The 13,944-nt window shown below is 37.8% G+C and overlaps 1 pseudogene; it reads left to right on the forward strand.

Annotated features, from left to right (window-relative positions):
- Window positions 1-5,710: 5,710 nt before the first annotated feature.
- LOC104105031 (gibberellin 2-beta-dioxygenase 8-like) overlaps window positions 5,711-13,944 on the forward strand; it is a 42,286-nt pseudogene continuing 34,052 nt past the window's right edge.

The raw sequence follows: 13,944 nt of genomic DNA on the forward strand, positions 1-13,944 counted from the left end.
TTGATGTATGTTTGATTCACCTTAGCTTAGCTGGAATAGCTCTTTTCTTGTGGATGTGGGAATTACCTTATTTGCTTGAGGATAACCAAAAGTTTGAGTTTGGGGGAGTTGATAAGTGGGGATTTTGACTACTTATTTGCGCCTTTTGACTTTCGTTTTAGTTCAAAAATGCTTAAAGGTATTCCCGAAAACTGATGAAATATGCTTACTTGCAGGAGTATTGGAAAATGAGCCAAAGTGATGAAATTCAACTCAAGAAGGAGTGATTTTGAACAAGGACAAAAATTAAGCAAAAAGGGCTAAAGTGCGGACCGCAAAATTCTGTCTGCGGCCGCAGAACAAGAAGAAAATTTGACAGTGCTGCAATGCAAAGTGCGGACCGCACAATAATTGTGTGGCCGTAGAAGTCAAGGTTCAGAGAGTTGGGAATTCAAGACAATCAAGATCTGCGGACCGCACTATAATTGTGCGGCCGCACCCAGAATTGTGCGGTCCGCAGAACGCAAGATGTGTGGTCGTACCCAAAATTGTGCGGTCTGCAGAACTCAAGAAGTGCGGCCGTAGTTCAGAATTGTGCAGCCGCATAAACCACTCATGTCAAGAGCTGCAGCAAAGTGCAGACCGCACACAGAATTGTGCGGCCGCAGAACCTCCAAAAGGGCAATTTTGTCCGAAAATTTCAGTTGTGTATAAATAGTCTTTTTTGACGAAATTAGGTCAAGTTTTGAATATCTGAAAGTTGGTAGCCATTTTTCTTTATTGTTTTAGGAATCTTTATCATAGCTTGTCAATTTTACATTGGAGATTCATCTATTTGTCATTAAATATGAGTTTAATCATCTTTTCTTCTTTATTTTCTTCATCACCCACTATGAGTAGCTAAATTTCTAGCTAGGGTTGTGACCCAACCCTAGTGTGAGTACCTAATAGGTGTTTGATTTAGGGCTTGTTTATGGTTAGGTGTGTAATATTTAGACTAGTTCTTGCTATAATTATAGAATTAATGGTTGCAAATATTGATTCAAGCCTATTTGACTTTGTCTCTACTTGAGAAAGAGAGACTTAGTCTAGGAAAAGTTGGCTAACAAGAAATTGGGATGAACTCAAGAAATTGATAGTCCCAATTAAAGGGTTGAATCTAGAGATAGTAAAAACCCGATTTGAGCATCTATCAATTATTTTGTGCATTACCCATTTGGACTTGAGAAAGCCAAATTGGGCAAAACCACTCTATTACCGAGAGGTAATTGAGTGGGTAATTGTGTGTTGATTGCTATAATATACCCCGACCAACAAAACCCGCTCTAAAGCCCACAACCCGTTAGGCAAACACCTAGGTGGAAATCACATCCCTAGATCTTTTACATGCTTGAAACACGGCACCAAAAATATTATTCTCTAGCTTTACATTTTCAAACCGTAGCATAATTTAGAAGTAGAATCGAAACACTGTTTGTGGAAGTGCATCTTAGACACTTTACGTGCTTAGTCCAAATATATACCTAATCCCATCTATGCTCCCTGTGGATTCGTTCCCGACTCCCAGTTGGGTAATTATTATTGCAATCGACCGCTTCACAATCCCAAACTAAGGTATGATTTGGGCGAGATCACCTATCATATCAGCATCCGTGTAGCCCTTCAAGACTGGATCTGATCTCCCAAAACACAAGCATTCATCTGAGGTTCCTTTTAGATACCTAAGTATCCACTTAACATCTTTCCAATATTCTTTTTCGGAATTATCAAGAAACCTGCTAACAATACTGACAACATGAGCAATATCAGTTCTGGTACATACCATTGTATACATCAGGCTCCCGGCGGCAGAGGAATATGGAACTTTAGCCATACTTTCTTTATATTCCTTTGTTGTAGGACACATCGTCTTGTTCAACTTCATATGACCAGAAAGAGGCAAGCTAACTGATTTAGCACTCATCATGTTGAAGCGTTTAAGTATACGTTCCATATGCTTATGTTGTGACAGCAACAACTTACTATTTGTCCTATCTCGGACAATCTTCATTCCTAGAATTTGTCGTGATGGACCCAAGTTTTTCATGTCAAATGACTTGGACAAATCTTCCTTCAACTTGGCAACCAACTTCTTGTCTTGTCCTACAATCAACATGTCATCCACGTATAACAACAAGATGATAAAGTTATTATTAGAGAATTTCTTATAGTATACACATGGATCTGAAAAAGTCTTTGTGTACGTTTGACTTCTCATGAATGAGCCAAACTTCTTGTACCACTGCCTAGGCGCTTGTTTCAGCCTATAAAGTCTCTTTTTCAACTTGCACACCATGTGCTTCTTCGCCTTTACTTCAAAACCTTCTGGTTGCTCCATATAGATCTCTTATTCCAAATCTCCATGCAGAAATATAGTTTTCACGTCCAACTGCTCCACTTCAAGATCTAGGCTAGCTGCCAAGCTCAAGATTGTTCGAATAGAAGTCATTTTGACAACAAGTGAGAATTGTTTTTTATCAAAATCAATACCTTTTCTGTTCAAAATCTTTTACCACCAATCGAGCTTTGTGTCTTACCAGCTTGCCGTTTCCATCTTTCTTGAGCTTAAAGACCCACTTGCCTTTTGAAAGTTCAACCAGTTCGTACGTATCATTCTTCTATATAGAATTCATCTCTTCTTGCATGGCTTCCATCCACTGGGTTTGTTCCGGATGAGATAGCACTTCCTTGAAATTCTCTGGTTCCCCCTCATCAGTGATGAGGATATACTCTGAAGAAGGATACCTTGTGGATTCTACCTTCTCTCTTTCAGATCTTCTCAAAGGTTGTTGTCCTTCTTGTTGTTGTTGTTGCTCTCCTTCTTCCTCTTGTGGACTAGGGTGCTCCCCCTGCTCAGCAACCTCTTCATCTATGCCTTTCCTGTGCCATTCTTCACATGTGGAAGGATTACGTACAGGTACAGTAGGAGTAGTAACAAAGTTAGTAACTATACCATTATCATTTTTGGTCTTTGTTGATTGATTACTATCAATCCCGACCATATCTTCTCTGAAGATCACATCACTGCTTCTGATGATCGTTTTTCTTTCTGGGTCCCACAATCTGTAGCTGAACTCTTCATCTCCATAACCAATAAAGATGTAGGGAATAGCTTTGTCATCCAGCTTCATTCTCTTCTCATTCGGAACATGTGCAAAAGCTTTACATCCAAACACTTTCAGATGGGAGTAGGACACCTCTTTGTTGGTCCAGACTTTCTCTGGAATGTCAAACTCCAATGGAACTGATGGACTTCTATTAATCAAGTAACAGACTGTGCGAGCTACTTCACTCTAAAATGACTTAGGTAGTTTTGCCATTTTGAGCATACTTCTCACTTTTTCGACAATGGTGTGATTCATCCTTTCAGCTACACCATTGTGTTGTGGGGTTCCAGGAACTGTCTTTTCATGTATGATTCCATGGATTGAGCAGTAATCTTCAAACTCCTTTGAAATATACTCTTCTCCATTATCTGTCCTGAGACGTTTTAATTTTTGACATGTCTCCCTTTCCACCAGAGCATGGAATTTCTGAAATACTTGAAATACCTGGTCTTTGGTTCTCAAGAAATAAACCCATAATTTTCGTGAAGCATCATCAATAAATGTGAGAAAATATTTGTTACCTCCCATTGATTCTACATCCATTGGACTACAAACATCAGAATATACTAAATCAAGTTTATTCGATTTTCTTCCATGAGTTGCTTGAAACGATACCCTTTGTTGTTTTTCAAATAACTAATAATCACAAGAATTCACAGTTGTACCTTTTGCAAATGAGATGAGTGACTTTTTGGATAGGATCTGCAGTCCCTTCTCTCTCATATGGCCCAATCTCTGGTGCCATAAATCTGCAGGCGTATCATCTACAGCCGCATATAATCCATCTTCACATATCTCAGCGGTTGTCTTGTACAATGTGTAGGGAGCCACTCCTTTAGAAATCACCAATGATCCTTTGGTGAGTCTCCACTTCCTATTGGCGAAGTAATTCTCGTACACGTCTCGATCCAGAGCGATCCCTGAAATCAAATTCATTCGCAGATCTGGTACGTGCCGCACATCTTTTAAAACTAATGTGCATCTGACATTTATCTTGATACAAATGTCGCCAATCCCCACAATCTTTGAGTGACTGGTATTTCCCATCTTGACCATTCCAAAGTCTCCTGCTTTGTACCTACAGAAGAATTCTCTTACCGATGTGGCATAGTAGGATGCTGTTGTATCAACCACCCATTATGACTCTTGGCTTACTAAGTACAAAAGAACCACCGAATCATTGTTTTGCACTGCAGCAGTTGTGTTGTCATCATTCTTCTAGCCAGTGCTCTCGCCTCGACCTTTCTTTGGGCAATCACTTTTGAAGTGACGAGGTTGATCGCAACTGTAGCAATTTCTACCCTTTGACCGGTTCCTAGACTTTCCACGAGCTTTGGATTTTTCATGCCTACTCGATGCTCTATAAAAACTTCTTCCTCTATTTTCCATGATAAGAGCATGCCCTTGATTTTCGGGCTTCTTCCTCATCTTATCATTGATAGGATGGCTGATGTGACCTCCTTTAAATCGATGGTATCTCTATCGTGCAGGATGGTTGTTACCAAATTATCATAGGAAGATGGCAACGAGTTTAGAAGCATGATAGCCTTATTTGCTTCAGTGATTGTTTCTCCAAGGTTTGCCAGCTGCATGATTAATCTATTAAACATATTTAAATAGGACAAGAAATTTGTACCTTCACTCATATGGATGGCATAAAGCTGCTTTTTCAAAAAAAAACTTGTTTGTTAAGGATTTGGACATGTATGGACTTTCTAGTCTCTTCCAATTACCATATGCACTATTTTCAACCCCGACATTATTGAGTACTTCATCGGACAAGTGCAGTTTGATTGCACTAGCCACCTTCTTATCCATGTCTTCCCAATCCTTGGCTTTTATGGTTTCTGGCTTTGCCTTTTTACCGTCTAGTGCAATATCTAACCCTTGTTGATTGAGTAGGTCCCTCATCCTTCTTTGCCATATGGAGAAACAGTCATTACCGTTGAATCTTGTTACTTTATATTTTACTCTTGATATTTGTTTTTGTCACAAAGTAAAATTTATAGTAAATAATATTTTTGTGAATGATCAGAACCTATGCTCTGATACCAGTTGTTGGGAATAAACCCTCACATAAATAATATTCACGGTATACGACTATAATAAATATGGATTACTAAAATACTATAACCAACGGTAATAATAAGAGAAACAAGGACACTGAGATTTTTACGTAGAAAACCCTTATGAATAAGGAAAAAATCACGGCCCGAGAGGAGCAACTGATTTCACTATATAAAGGATTTTACAATTTGTGGTACCGAGTAAAATACCCCAAGACCACTAAACACTCAAAAGAAATAACCCTCTTTTGATTTTTTCACCTCACTACAATACCGCTTAAACTCTCTATATTTTTTCTCACAGAGTATTTTGCTTCTTACTCTGTAATTCACTATCTTTCTCTTTGTTTTGGTGTGTCTACAAATGAAAGTAGAGGCACCTATTTATAGTTGCAGAATGCCCATGATGATATATGTAATGACATCAACACTACTGCAAAGGTCTGCTCAAATTTTTTCTAGTATTAATTGGTTGGCTTGAAGTTTTCAAAGCAAAAGAAAACTTCTATTCTTTTACATATGGGATGGACCCAACAAGAATCACCTGATCCTCCATTTCAAGAAACATACAAGCATCTTTTTGACAACATAAGTAATGAATATGATTCAAAAAATTACCAAAACCTCTTCTTAGTGGAGGAATGCGAGTTGTCTCTTATCGATCTTGACCAACTAAATTATGGAAACGAACTCGAGAGAGAGGAGTGCAAGAAAAAAATAGCCAAAGCTTCAAAGAATGGGTTTTTTCCAAGTGATAAACCATGGAGTTTCACATGATATTTTGGCCAAAATGAGAATGGAGTAAGTCAAGCTTTTCAAGAAGCCGTTTAATGAAAAAATGAATATTGACAAGAATCTTAACTTCTCCGAAGGAAGTTACCATTGGGGAACGCCGACAACTACTTGCCTTTGACAACTTTCTTGGTCGGAAGCTTTTCATATTCCTCTCTCTGATGTTTTCAGTTCAAAGGGACTAAGCAACCTCTGGTACTCGAAATTTTCACTCTTATATTTTACTTGATGTGTGTGCAGTGACGGAAGTAAGATTTGACCAAGGGGATTCAAAAAATGGAAAAGGGTTAGAACTGTCCCTGACGTATCAGCTTTAGTTTATAAATGCCCCTCGTTCACCTATTTTGCTAAGACTGACCTTACCGTTAAAAATCTAGCATATTTGTGCCCTCAGTTCTAACAGACTACTTATCAATTAATAAAAGATTTTGTTAATTCCACGTGGTCATTTCTAACTGGCCATTCAATATGGCACACCCCCAATCCATATTTCAGCCACCCATTACCCATCCAAACCGACCCAACCGAGTACAAGTACTTTTAGCCCAAAAACACCCAATCATAACAAAAATAGCCTATGATCCTAGTATAAAGTTTTTCCATTACTTCAATTTCAACTCCAAATTTGAAACTTTCTCCTTCAATGTAGATACATTATTCAAATCTGCAGCTTTACTACTAATCATATTGTTACACCTCACATTATTACGTCGATGTTACGCTCTGCAATAATTTATTATGACGATATTACGCTCCGCAGTAATTTGTTACGGCGATGTTACATCCTGTAGTATTGTACGTTGAATTTGTCGTAAGATAATTGACATCAGTTCAAGGACAAGATTATTTGCAGATTATAAGTATTATACAATTTCAAACAATTGATGAGTAGATTCGTGAAGGTGAAAGGGTAAACGAATCAAAGAAAATGAGTTTCGTCGAAATTTGACAATTTGGGATAAAATATGGTCCGAGCTATAATACATGATATTTATGGACTAGTACCATACAAGGTACTACATGACTATGATAGTAAGGTGTATAAGGTATATTAAAAGTGAGTAGTATTTTAAGTAATTTGAGATAATTCTTAATTATGTGAATAATTGATTAATTATTGGTTAATGGGGGAATTAACTAGTTAATTAAGAATTTATGGGTAATTAATTAAAGATTTTGGATAAACTTAGCCCTCCCCCTCCCCCCCCCCGACGTGGCAGCAACCCTTTTAATCTTTAATGACTCATAAAGAAGATTGGGAGGTGGCACATTTAAATGATTTATGTGACACCAAAGCCTTGAAATGTAGGCCTACCTAAGAGTTAAAGATAACTTCCTAATTCAAGTCACTTTCTAATCTCGTAAGAGAGTTTCAGCCAAGCACATAGAAACATTACAATTCAGATCACTTTCTAATCCAGGGAACATAGCAACGTTAATTCACTTTCCAAATAGCAACGTTGCTGCTAAGTTCTTAAGGAAAGGTTTGGCCAAGATTTTCTTTGCATAGCAACGTGATTGCTTTGAGCTTTTCATACGACTTGTTCCGTATTTTATCGTAATTAACATGTGATAGAGGATTGTCAAGAGAATCGACTCAGGTATGTTAAGGCTATCCCTTCTTTCATTTTGGCATGATCCAAATGATACAAATGAAATGAGCAAAATACGCAACTTTCATAAATGACTCTATTCATAGAAATACTAGGGGTGTCTATATTTTTGATTCCCCATATGTCTTATTATTCCATCATCTGTTGACGGGTCTCAGAAAATACGTAAATTGATAAAGTTTATTTCATGACTTTAATCAAAAGCATAATGGTCCTATTACGTTCCGAGAGATTTTATTGACGTATTTCATATGCATTTCATTCATTTATACATGTATATTGACCCATGAACAGATGGCGTTATATACGCGTATATATGTATATTATATATATATATATATATATATATATAGGATATGAAAAAAGGTTACGACGTTATATACGCACCACCATCTGATCAGCTGGTATACGTTGATGATGTTGCCCACAATAGCCGAAATGATATGATGGGATGCCTTCAGAGGTTTGATGATGTTATGAACACATATACCTATGCATGGTATGACATTTATACGCATATGCATGACATTATAAAAATAAAATGATTCACAGAGCTATGCAGACGTACATGTCGAGTCTTTTACTCCATGTTTCTCTCATGTCTATTATTTACTGATTTTTATTCCTTACATACTCGGTACATTATTTGTACCGACGTCCCTTTCGCCTGGGGACATTGCGTTTCATGACCGCAGGTACCGATAGACAGGTCGAGAATCCTCCAAGTAGGCGATCAGCTCAGCGGAAGATGTTGGTGAACTCCATTTGCTCCGGAGTTGCTTGTTTGGTGAGTATGATTTAGATGTGTATTGTTTGGTATGGCGGGGCTCTTTCCTGACCTTTATGACATTTATGTATTCTTAGAGGCTTGTAGACAGAGGTCATGTACGTAAAAGATTGTATGGCCTTGTCGGCCTATGTTTTAGTGTACGAGTGGTTATTTTGGTCTTAGAGGCCCATATGTCTTAAGTATAAGTTGGTATTTCATGTTGCATTCTACTTATCTCACGACAGTCTCCCAGGCTCAGTTATCTATGATAGTATGATACGAAAAGATACGTTATGTTGGTACTCGGTTAAGCAAGGTACCAGGTGCCCGTCGCGGCCCATCGGTTTGGGTCGTGACAAAAGTGGTATCAGAGTAGTTCTGTTCTAGGAAGTCTACAAGCCGTGTCTAGTAGAGTCTTGTTTATGGGTGTATTGTGCACCACACTTATAAGCAGGAGGCTACACGGCATTTAAGACTGTCACTCTTTCTTCTTACTCTAGATCGTGTGGTAGAGCTCAGTTGTAAGAACTCAATTTCCTAAACTCTATCTTATTCATGATACAACAATGCCTATATCCAGAAAGACGGTTGGTAAGAGATATAGCTGTGGAAGAGTTGAGTCAGAGGAACTTGATTTTTCATGATGCTTATGATGAGTAAATGTGAAGTTTTCAGCAGAACATGTGTGTAAGCTTCTTGATAAGGAGCCTTAAGGTAAGAATATCTACCCATATGGTGAAAATCAATGTGATATTCAGGAGGTACATATATTTTTCAACAAGTAAAAGAAGCAAGGTGAAAAAGGGTACGAGGCACCCAGTTAATGAAGATTATCAGTATTTGCAACTCAGGCACAGAAAAATAAGCATTTTGAGTTACCTTCAATGGTAACAGAGGTATGTACGATCGGCCATACCCATCTTAGTTATGCCTTATGGGAGTTGACAAATATGGTTTAAGAGAAGGACGGGGTATCAGGATCCCGTTGGGGTTAAAGTAACACAAAATGATGGATGGGTTGTTTGTGTCAGTTGACATTTTCGAGGGATATTGCAAATGTACTACTCCTTATGAGACGCTCAGATGGTGCACTCTAGAATAATACAGCCAGATATGAATACTAGAATGTTCAAAGACAGGCACTGGAATCTTGGAAGGAATAAATATTACCTTAGTATGGCTCCCGTCCCTAGTAGAGAAAGAATGTTAGGCAACCCGAAGAGCCAATGGATGGAGCAAAGGGCGCTAAAAGCAAAAGAATATCTTGTTCGAGTTTTCAGAATAAAGTGATAGACATAAATGTTAATGGGAAATAAGAAGAGAATTAATGAAGTATTATGAGTAATATATGATACATGGATAACAATGGTAGATCAAAAAGATGACAGTATTACAGAATCTATAACCAAATGAGGGAAGAGACAAGAGGTGACAGGCCTTAAGACAACAAAAGAGTATAGGCTATACAGTCATATCCTTATTCCGAGAAATAAGTTCGTGACTCCAACGCGACTACCAGAAAGGAGAGTTAAACCCGAGAGTAATAGAAATCAGTATGGGCTGGTGAACAAGATAAACTAAACATGAATTAGGGGCTAAGTGATTTGATAATAGTCAGCGTCATGAGAGTTTCAGATTTGCTTTCCGACGATAATAGAATGAACAACAGAAGAAGATTCATGAGGAATTCAGAGAATGGTCATTCAAGAAAACGCTTCCCTAAAGCAAGCAAGGTGAGTAAAGTTAAGCTTAAGGGACTATGTATGCCAGTTACACTAAGTGTCACCCTCGCAAGTGAGGAATTTCATTATCCTTGGTACAGAAGGATTACCGCGAGGAGAGTAAGGATCATCGATAATGTGAAAAGATGCCAAAGATGAAAAGGTAAAACATCTATACGTAGATCGTCATAGCTCCAATTCTTAGTACTCCCCTAAAGGGGCGAATATGGAGTGATGTGGCATTAAGTCAGAATTAAGTGGTTTTAGTAACTACGGAATGGTAAAGTGAGAATGCGATAAAAATGAGAAAGGGATGAGATTGCACTCATTCAAATCCTACAGATATGCAACGATTCCAGGACATTATGCAAACACGACGTCAAGGAGAGGAAGTAAGGGTTCATACCCGAGATGTTATTAATAGATAAAGAGCCAGTGCGAGACGTAAGTTAAGACAAAGGAAATAACCCAAGAAAGATTATGCGGAATATTAATATGGGAATGGACCAACGAGCAGTTAGTAGTTGATTCAGGAAGAGTCTAGTTATGGCTAGACAAGAGGTTGCAGACAAATTAACAGATCATGCAAGATAAACATAGTGAACCCCAACATGGGAATTCAGTCTCATAAATACGACATCGTGACCCTTGAGAAATATTCAGACAAGAGTTAGGGTAGTTAAAGGTACCGTATGAATGTTATGGAAATAAATGATAGTCTCATTGGGAAGACAATCAAAAATTCAGTTCAGGGGCAACCCTACAAGCATAAGGGCATGGAAATAAGTAATTACAGATAATTATAGGTGAGGAAGAACATCAAAAATTCCTACAAGTATACGATGTGATAAACTTGTAACTTTACAATAGCCAGAAGGTCTCCATAAATACTACAATGAAAGACTAGCTTAGGAAATAAGGAAGAAGGCTTCAAGCTAAGCACAGTGACCTAAAGAGGAAATTGTCATGTAAAGAAAACAGTCTCACTACAACATTGTATGCACTCCATGAGAAAGTGGCACTTACCGTGGCTAAGGAATGGGAAGAAAAATCAAAAGTAATATTCGAGATCATATGAGTTGCATGAAAATTTTGGCATGCGTGGGAACTAAGATAAGCTATATGCATGCAACAAGTGGCAAAACGACCAGGAAAAGTAATTGCTTACATTTAAAGAAAGTGCAGAAGGAACGAAAGGAATTATTCGATCAGTGATCCAGATTGAGTTACGTTATGAATGCACTTAATATTTCGGAGTATTATCAATGCAGCATATATGTTAACAATCATACAAGCCGTAGAAGAGTCTGGTATAAGTTAAAAGAAAGAATTGAGCCCAGGTCATAGACAAAGGATTGAATTGTTAGAAGATTGTATGGATATTCCATAGCGTCCATGAAGGGATAAAGTAATAATTAATACCATGAGCCGCAGATCGGAAGATAGCTTAAGCTTACATAAAGGCTGATCAAAAGGAAGAGAAATATAAAGAGTTACATCAACTAAGTAAATTAGTAGTCTGATTATTGGACCCAGAAAATTATATAAATCATGATTGAGACCACAATGGAATCACTCTTAATATCAGAGGTGCAAGAGAGATAGTACAACAGCCATATACTATAACGGCTCTACGATAAAGCCACTTAGAAGAGTACCAGCCTCATAAGAAGTCAGTATGAAACTCCCACCGGATTGTGTATGCACATGAGGTGCAAGTGTTATAATAGAGCTTCAAGTCGTGAATGTGAATTATACCTATGTGGAAGGGAGGTCATGAAAGAGATGAAGATGTGGTGTGATATTTTAAGGTAAGTAAAGTAAAGATGAACAACGTACGAGATACTCAGGTGCAGAAGGTTGTGAATAATCCATACTGCATATAGAAAGCTAGAAGTGTTGGGATTCAATATCCAGGAATGGTAGCGGCGTTGTCAATGGCATATCTTCCAGCCTATGGTTTCTAGGTACCAAGAGGCCTAGTTAAGAGAGCAAAGAAGAGTTAAAAATGATGTGATGTCTCGCTTGATGTTCCAGAATAACACAAGGAAATCTATGGTGCAAGAAAGTTGAAGGAAGGTTGCGAATAATATAAATAGATATGTGTAGGTCGCAAGCTAAAGTATGGTAAAGCGACAAGGTTTTAGAAAGACAAGAGTAAGAATAAAAAAGGGCAAGTAAGAAGGTGACGAAAATGGATAAGTCCTCGGGATTAAGCCAGTGAAAACAAGAGAGATGATAGTTTCTCTAAATTATAGAAAGCTCAGTATAGCCTGAATGAACTCAAAGGAGTCTAAGACAAGTAGCATTTAGAAAAGGTGGAATGCTGCCCTGGTAGTAGAATGAGGGTGTGATTGCGATAGATAAAGGATGGCGTTTGGGCCTTCAATTGAGTAATGACTTGAAGAGGATTTCATGAATTGTACGGGATTAAAATACCCATGTAAGGTGAATCACATTGGAATACTATAAAGCACGGTTATGGAAGTCTAGTATCACCCCTAGGTGGATCAATCTAATTACTCTAGATGTCCCCGATGAGACGTGAGCCCTAGCGGCAGTGTTACATAAGAGGTCAAGTTATCAGTGGTAGATGATGGATCAACATTAAGGTGAATCAATAATAGATGAATAAAAGTTCAACAATATGAGATGAGATCAGGCCGTCATACTTAAGATGAATAGTAATGAGAAAGCATTAAAGGTCTTAGATTTATATATATAGGATAAGCAACGAGAGTAACCTGGAGTTTGGTAGCAGACCTCAGTAAGATTGGGGGACCTACTTAGATGTAGTAAAGCCATAGACGCCCAGAAGGACAACTTATCATAATTTTATATATGTTCACAAAATGAGGCCTAGAGATTGGCTAAAAGCTGGAGGAAAAAGGAGAGAAGAGTCGTATAGACGCACGTACAAGGACAAAGTCATACAGGCTGCATGATAGAAGGTAGCAACAATTATGAGATTGGAAGGATTCCGACCACAAGTCGTGGTATGAGAAAGAGGCCTAGAGGGGAAATGCATTGGCCTTTAGATTTATTGACAGAACAATTGCCTAGATGGCAAGGAGAGAATACTAAAGTATTCGGAAGACAAAGGTTATGAAAATGATAAGTGCATCAATCAACATTCGAGGACGAATGTTCCAAAGGGGGGAATGATGATACGTCTCGCATTATTACGTCGATGTTATGCTCTGCAGTAATTTATTACGACGATATTACGCTCCGTAGTAATTTGTTACGACGATGTTACACCCTGTAGTATTGTACGTTGAATTTGTCGTAAGATAATTAATATCAGTTCAAGGACAAGATTATTTGGAGATTATAAGTATTATGCAATTTCAAACAAATGATGAGTAAATTCGTGAAGGTGAAAGGGTAAACGAATCAAAGAAAATGAGTTTCGTCGAAATTTGACAATTTGGGATAAAATATGGTCCGAGCTATAATACCCGGTATTTATGAACTAGTACCATACAAGGTACCACATGACTATGATAGTAAGGTGTATAAGGTATGTTAAAAGTGAGTAGTATTTTAAGTAATTTGAGATAATTCTTAATTATGTGGATAATTGATTAATTATTAGTTAATGAAGGAATTAACTAGTTAATTAAGAATTTATGGGTAATTAATTAAAGACTTTGGATAAACTTAGCCCCCCCCCCCTCTACGTGGCAGAACCCCTTTAATCTTTAATGACTGTTAAAGAAGATTGGGAGGTGGCACATTTAAATGATTTATGTGACACCAAAGCCTTGAAATATGGGCCTACCTAAGAGTTAAAGATACTTCCTAATTCAAGTTACTTTCTTATCTCTTAAGAGAGTTTCAGCCAAGCATATAGAA

Source organism: Nicotiana tomentosiformis, chromosome 8 (genome assembly GCF_000390325.3).
Source record: "Nicotiana tomentosiformis chromosome 8, ASM39032v3, whole genome shotgun sequence".
Taxonomy (NCBI): domain Eukaryota; kingdom Viridiplantae; phylum Streptophyta; class Magnoliopsida; order Solanales; family Solanaceae; genus Nicotiana; species Nicotiana tomentosiformis.